The sequence below is a fragment of the Arachis stenosperma genome, chromosome 9, assembly GCF_014773155.1.
Source record: "Arachis stenosperma cultivar V10309 chromosome 9, arast.V10309.gnm1.PFL2, whole genome shotgun sequence".
NCBI lineage: Eukaryota > Viridiplantae > Streptophyta > Magnoliopsida > Fabales > Fabaceae > Arachis > Arachis stenosperma.
In genome coordinates this window covers 120939332-120946252 of record NC_080385.1, presented here as the reverse complement: position 1 = coordinate 120946252, position 6921 = coordinate 120939332, and the positions used below count along the sequence as shown (strand labels likewise).

The window sequence follows — 6921 nt, the reverse complement described above, 5'->3', positions numbered from 1 at the left end:
TATTTTTAATACATTAAATATGTCAAAAATTTAAATTTTTTATTGTTATAAAAATAAATCTTTCGAGAAAAATCAAATTGTAAAAGTATTTTTGGAATGCCGACTAGCTATAACTCAAATGGCACAATCTCCCCATTCTCACCTATAAATTTCGAGTTCGAATCTCACTCCTAACTTTAAAAACAAACAGAGTTTTTCGAATAATCAAAGCTAAACACACATAATTTCACTAATTAAATTTTGAAATTGACTGTATTTAAATGCATGGTATGGAGAACAAAGTTATTATAATATAGTAATATACCTTGTCCAAGAAGTAGAAATATAGTAAGATCATAAAGATCCAAAATATATATGTATAGTGATAATGTGAGATATATACATACATTACAAGAAACAATGTAATTATCGATGCCAAAAAATGACGGCCAAATTTTCCATCGATATTTTTCAACGGCTTGGCATCAATAAAATGAAAAAAAGTTATTAAAAATAAATTATTAAAATCGACGACAATGCCGTCTATTATTTTAGCAACTTTCAATACTTTACTATTATTATCACATTGCCGACGAGATAATGGGTGATAATTGTTTTTCTTTAAAATGGACAGATTAGTTGTCTGTTTTAATAATTATGATATCAACAGTTTTGCTGTCAATAAATTTAAACGATGGAGATCTTCTTTTAAAATTAGATGAACGGTATAAATTTATTATATAAAATAGACTGCTAAAATGTTGATTTTTGTTTTAACTAAAATCGACGAAGTTACTGTCGATCTTTATCAACAAAAAATTATGCCCGCGTTTATTACCCGCATCCTTCGTTTTGCTCAATTTCCCAAACATTAACTCCAAACCTCCAGAGAATCAAAGTTCAGAGTGAGGCTGCTTCTTTTTCTTCTCTAACGCCTGAAAGTAAAGACTAGAGATGGAGTCACCGTCACGGAGAAAGTCAAAGAGTAGATCAGTAGAGCTTCTTCTTCTCTGACGCCTGAGAAAACCCGTCATCCTTTTAATATGCCTTTTTTTCACTAGTAATGGTGGCTTCTGAGAAATGCATAGTGACTGTATTTTTGAAAAACTTGTTAGTGGCAGTAATTTACTCTATACTTATGTTGGTGATAAATTTCCAATGGCCATGGTATATACGAGACTTTGTTTTCATTATTGTTTTCAAGGCTTCCAAATGCCATTTGTGCTTCTTTCTTTTTATTTTTTGCTCAGTGATTGCACTTTGATATATGGTTCCAGTTTGGTTAGCAATACTGCATTTAAAACCTCAATTCAATGAAACACGTGGCAAGTCATTTGAACCAACCAACAAGATTTGAATTTTGAAGCTCTTCATTACACACATTTGATATGTTAGGTCATGGTTTTAAAGCCATATTAATTGCTGCAATGAATTCTTAAACTTAACTTTTCTAGTAATAATATTTACAGGTTAGTGTTACTCTGACTTGTAAGAGGTAGAGTGAAATGGAGCAGTATGAAATTCTAGAGCAGATTGGCAAAGGTACCTTTGGTTATGCTCTTCTTGTCAAGCACAAGCATGAAAAGAAAAAGTAAGGATCATTCCAATCCATATCATCAGTGTGATTTGAGAATTAAGATGTTATTTCATTGTTTACATATATTGATGTCATATCTTTGTGCTTTAGATATGTCCTCGAGAAGATTTGCCTTGTTCACTGATGAGCGGATAATTTATACGCTTTTTGGCATTGTTTTTAGTATGTTTTTAATATATTTTAGTTAGTTTTTATTATATTTTTATTAGTTTTTAGTTAAAATTCACTTTTCTGGACTTTACTATGAGTTTGTGTGTTTTTCTGTGATTTCAAGTATTTTCTGGCTGAAATTGAGGGACCTGAGCAAAAATCTGATTTAGAGGCTGAAAAGGACTGCAGATGCTGTTGGGTTCTGACCTCCCTGCACTCGAAGTGGATTTTCTGGAGCTACAGAAACCCAATTGGCGCTCTCTTAATTGCGTTGGAAATTAGACATTCTGGGCTTTCCGGAAATATATAATAGTCCATACTTTGCCCGAGATTTGATGGCCAAAACAGGCGTTCCAAGTCAGCTCAAGAATTCTGGCGTTTAACGCCGGAACTGGCACAAGAATGGGAGTTAAATGCCCAAACTGGCACAAAAGCTGGCGTTTAACTCCAAGAAAAGTCTCTACACATGAAAGCTTCAATGCTCAGCCCAAGCACACACCAAGTGGGCCCGGAAGTGGATTTTTATGTCATTTACTCATTTCTGTAAACCCTAGGCTACTAGTTCTCTACATATAGGACCTTTTACTATTGTATTCTCATCGGGGGTAGCTATCTTTGAGTAGTCTTATGCTATCTTAGATCATTGGGAGGTTGGCCTCACGGCCATGCCTAGACCTTGTTCTTATGTATTTTCAACAGTGGAGTTTCTACACACCATAGATTAAGGTGTGGAGCTCTGCTGTACCTCAAGTATTAATGCAATTACTATTATTCTTCTATTCAATTCAGCTTGTTCTTGTTCTAAGATATCACTTGTTCCTCAACTTAATGAATGTGATGATCCGTGACACTCATCATCATTCTCACCTATGAACGTGTGCCTGACAACCACCTCCGTTCTACCTTAGATTAAGTGAATATCTCTTGGATTTCTTAATCGGAATCTTCGTGGTATAAGCTAGAATTGATGGCGGCATTCAAGAGAATCCGGAAGGTCTAAACCTTGGCTGTGGTATTCTGAGTAGGATTCAAGGATTGAATGACTGTGACGAGCTTCAAACTCCTGAAGGCTGGGCGTTAGTGACAGACGCAAAAGAATCACTGGATTCTATTCCAACCTGATTGAGAACCGACAGATGATTAGCCGTGCTGTGACAGAGCGCGTTGAACATTTTCACTGAGAGGACGGGACTGTAGCCACTAACAACGGTGATGCCCAACATACAGCTTGCCATGGAAAGGAGTAAGAAGGATTGGAAGAAGACAGTAGGAAAGCAGAGAGACAGAAGGGACAAAGCATCTCCATTCGCTTATCTGAAATTCTCACCAATGAATTACATAAGTATCTCTATCCTTGTTTTATGTTTTATTCATTAATCCTCCATAACCATTTGAATCTGCCTGATTGAGATTTACAAGATGACCATAGCTTGCTTCATACCAACAATCTTCGTGGGATCGACCCTTACTCGCGTAAGGTTTATTACTTGGACGACCCAGTGCACTTGCTGGTTAGTTGTGCGAAGTTGTGATAAAGAGTTGAGATTGCAATTGAGCGTACCATGTTGATGGCGCCATTTATGATCATAATTTCGTGCACCAAGTTGTTGGCGTCGTTGCCGGGGATTGTTCGAGTTTGGACAACTGACGATTCATCTTGTTGCTTAGATTAGGTATTTTTCAGAATTCTTAAGAATGAATTCTAGTGTTTCAAGGTGATGTTCTTATCATCACCAAAGCTGATTAATTCTCATCAATTTAGCTCTTGAATGCAATGTCCTGCTGAAGCTTGGCTAGCCATGTCTAATTTCTTTAGACTAAAGCTTTAGACTAACATTGCATGATTCCTGGAATTCTAATTAAGAAATTTGATACCCTTATTTTCTTTTTTTCAATCAATTTTCGAAAAAACCAAAAAAAAATTTACAAAATCATAAAAACCAAAAATATTGTATGTTTCTTGTTGAGTCTAGTGTCGCATTTTAAGTTTGGTGTCAATTGCTTGTTTCTGTTCTTCTTGTATTTTTCGAATTCATGCATGTGTCTTCATTAATCTTCAAGTTGTTCTTGATGATTTCCTTACTTTGATCTTTAAATTCTCTTGTCTTGAGTGTTTTGTTGTTTCTCATATGCATTCTCATTTTGTTAGTGTCAGTAGTATACAAACTTCTAAGTTTGGTGTCCTACATGCATTGTTTATTTGATCTTAGTTTCATTTTGATTATTCCTCATTATTAAAAATCCAAAAAAATTTTAATTTGTGTCTTTTCAAGTCAATAATACAGAGAATTGAAGATTCAGAACATACAGCAGAGGAATTACACAGAAAAAGCTGGGAGTTCAAAACGCCCAGTGAGGAAGGAAAACTGGCGTTTAGACGCCATCCAGGGTGCCTGGCTGGGCGTTTAACGCCCAAAAGGGGTAAGTTTTGGGCGTTAAACACCAGAATGTATACCATTCTGGGCGTTTAACGCCAGGATGGCACAAGAGGGAAGATTTTGTTTTTAATTCAAATTTTTTTTCAAGTTTTCATTTTTTTTCAAAATCAAATCTTTTTCAAATCAAATCTTTTCAATCATATATTTTCAAAATCAATTTCTTTCCATTTTTCAAAAATCTTGCTAACAATTAATGATTTGATTCAACATTTCAAGTATGTTGCCTTTTCTGTTGAGAAAGGTTTAATGTCTGAATCATATCTTTTAAATTTCTTGTTAGCCAAGTCATTAATTTTAAAAATAAAATATTTTTAAATTGTTTTTCAATCATATTTTTTTCAATCATATCTTTTTAAAACCATAACTTTTCAATCATATCTTCTTAATCACATCTTTTTCAAAATAGTCTTTAATCATATCTTTTTGATTTCCACTTTCAAAATCTTTTTCAAAAATCGCTTGATTTCTTTTCCACTCTTAGTTTTCGAAAATCAATTAGTATTTTTGAAAATGTTTTTAAAAGCTTTTTAATTTATTTTCGAAAATTCTTCCCCTCTTCTAACATTCTTCTATTTATGGACTAACACTCCTCCTCAATGAACAATTCGAACTCTATCTTTCTTGATAAGTTCGAATTCTTCTACTTCTTCCTTCTATTTTTCTTCCTCTGACACCTCAAGGAATCTCTATACTGTGACATAGAGGATTCCATATTTTCTTGTTCTTTTCTCTTTCATATGAGCAGGAGCAAAGACAAAAGCATTCTTGTTGAGGCTGACCCTGAACCTGAAAGGACCTTGAAGCGAAAGCTAAGAGAAGCTAAAGCACAACTCTCTGTAGAGGACCTAACAGAATTCTTCAAAGAAGAAGAAACCATGGCAGCCGAAAACAACAACAATGCCAACAACGCAAGGAAGGTGTTGGGTGACTTTACTGCACCTACTCCCGACTTCTATGGGAGAAGCATCTCTATCCCTGCCATTGGAGCAAACAACTTTGAGCTTAAGCCTCAATTAGTTTCTCTAATGCAACAGAATTGCATGTTCCATGAACTTCCATTGGAAGATCCTCATCAATTTTTAGCTGAGTTCTTGCAAATCTGTGACACTGTAAAGACTAATGGGGTTGACCCTAAGGTCTACAGACTTATGCTATTACATTTTGCTGTAAGAGACAGAGCTAGGATATGGTTAGACTCACAACCTAAAGAAAGCCTGAACTCTTGGGAAAAGCTAGTCAATGCCTTCTTGGCAAAGTTCTTTCCACCTCAAAAATTGAGTAAGCTTATAGTGAAAGTCCAAACCTTCAGACAGAAAGAAGGTGAATCCCTCTATGAAGCTTGGGAAAGATACAAACAATTGATCAGAAAATGTCCTTCTCACATGCTCTCTGAATGGAGCATCATAGGTATCTTCTATGATGGTCTGTCTGAACTGTCCATGATGTCATTGGATAGCTCTGCTGGAGGATCTCTTCATTTGAAGAAGATGCCTGCAGAAGCTCAAGAACTCATTGAAATGGTTGCAAATAACCAATTCATGTACACTTCTGAAAGGAATCCTGTGAACAATGGGACGAATCAGAAGAAAGGAGTTCTTGAGATTGATACTTTGAATGCCATATTGGCACAGAACAAAATATTGACTCAACAAGTCAATATGATTTCTCAAAGTCTGTCTGGAATGCAAGCTGCACCAGGCAGTACTAAGGATGCTTCATCTGAAGAAGAAGCTTATGATCCTGAGAACCCTTCAATGGAAGAGGTGAACTACATGGGAGAACCCTATGGAAACACCTATAATCCTTCATGGAGAAATCATCCAAATCTCTTATGGAAGGATCAACAGAGACCTCAACAAGGTTTCAACAACAATAATGGTGGAAGAAACAGGTTTAGCAATAACAAGCCTTTTCCATCATCTTCTCAGCAACAGACAGAGAATTCTAAGCAGAGCCACTCTGACTTAGCAACCATGGTCTCTGATCTAATCAAAACCACTCAAAGTTTTATGACTGAAACAAGGTCCTCCATTAGGAATTTGGAGGCACAAGTGGGACAGCTGAGCAAGAAAATTACTAAACTCCCTCCTAGTACTCTTCTAAACAATACAGAAGAGAATCCAAAAGGAGAATGCAAGGCCATTAACATGACCCACATGGCCGAAATTGGAGAGGAGGAAGAGGCAGTGATCGCTACTGAGGAAGACCTCAATGGACGTTCACTGGCCTCCAATGAGTTCCCTAATGAGGAACCATGGGAATCTGAGGCTCACACTGAGACCATAGAGATTCCATTGGATTTACTTCTACCATTTATGAGCTATGATGAGTATTCTTCCTCTGAAGAGGATGAATATGTCACTGAAGAGCAAGTTGCTAAATACCTTGGAGCAATCATGAAGCTAAATGACAAGTTATTTGGTAATGAGACTTGGGAGGATGAACCCTGGTGGACGAAATTGTGATTCTTGATTAGTGGCTCTCTTTGGCATGTGCCAAAAAGTTAAACTAACTCAACTAACTGATTACTTGCTCAACACAACTCCGTTCAACTAACCAGCAAGTGTACTGGGTCGTCCAAGTAATACCTTACGTGAGTAAGGGTCGAATCCACAGAGATTATTGGTTTGAAGCAATCAATGTTTATTTTATTTATCTTAGTTAGGATGTCAAGAAAATTGTTTGGGCTACTTGAACAATAGAGTTATTTGTTTATAAAGGATTATGGAATATATTGGAATAATAAAGAATACTAGC

General features: G+C 36.0%; 1 non-coding gene across 1 annotated transcript; it reads right to left on the bottom strand.

Annotated features, from left to right (window-relative positions):
- Nucleotides 1-5444: 5444 nt before the first annotated feature.
- Nucleotides 5445-5552, bottom strand: LOC130952662 (small nucleolar RNA R71). Its single transcript, XR_009074840.1, has one exon. It is a non-coding gene; the product is annotated as a small nucleolar RNA R71 (small nucleolar RNA).
- Between the last annotated feature and the right edge of the window lie 1369 nt (nt 5553-6921).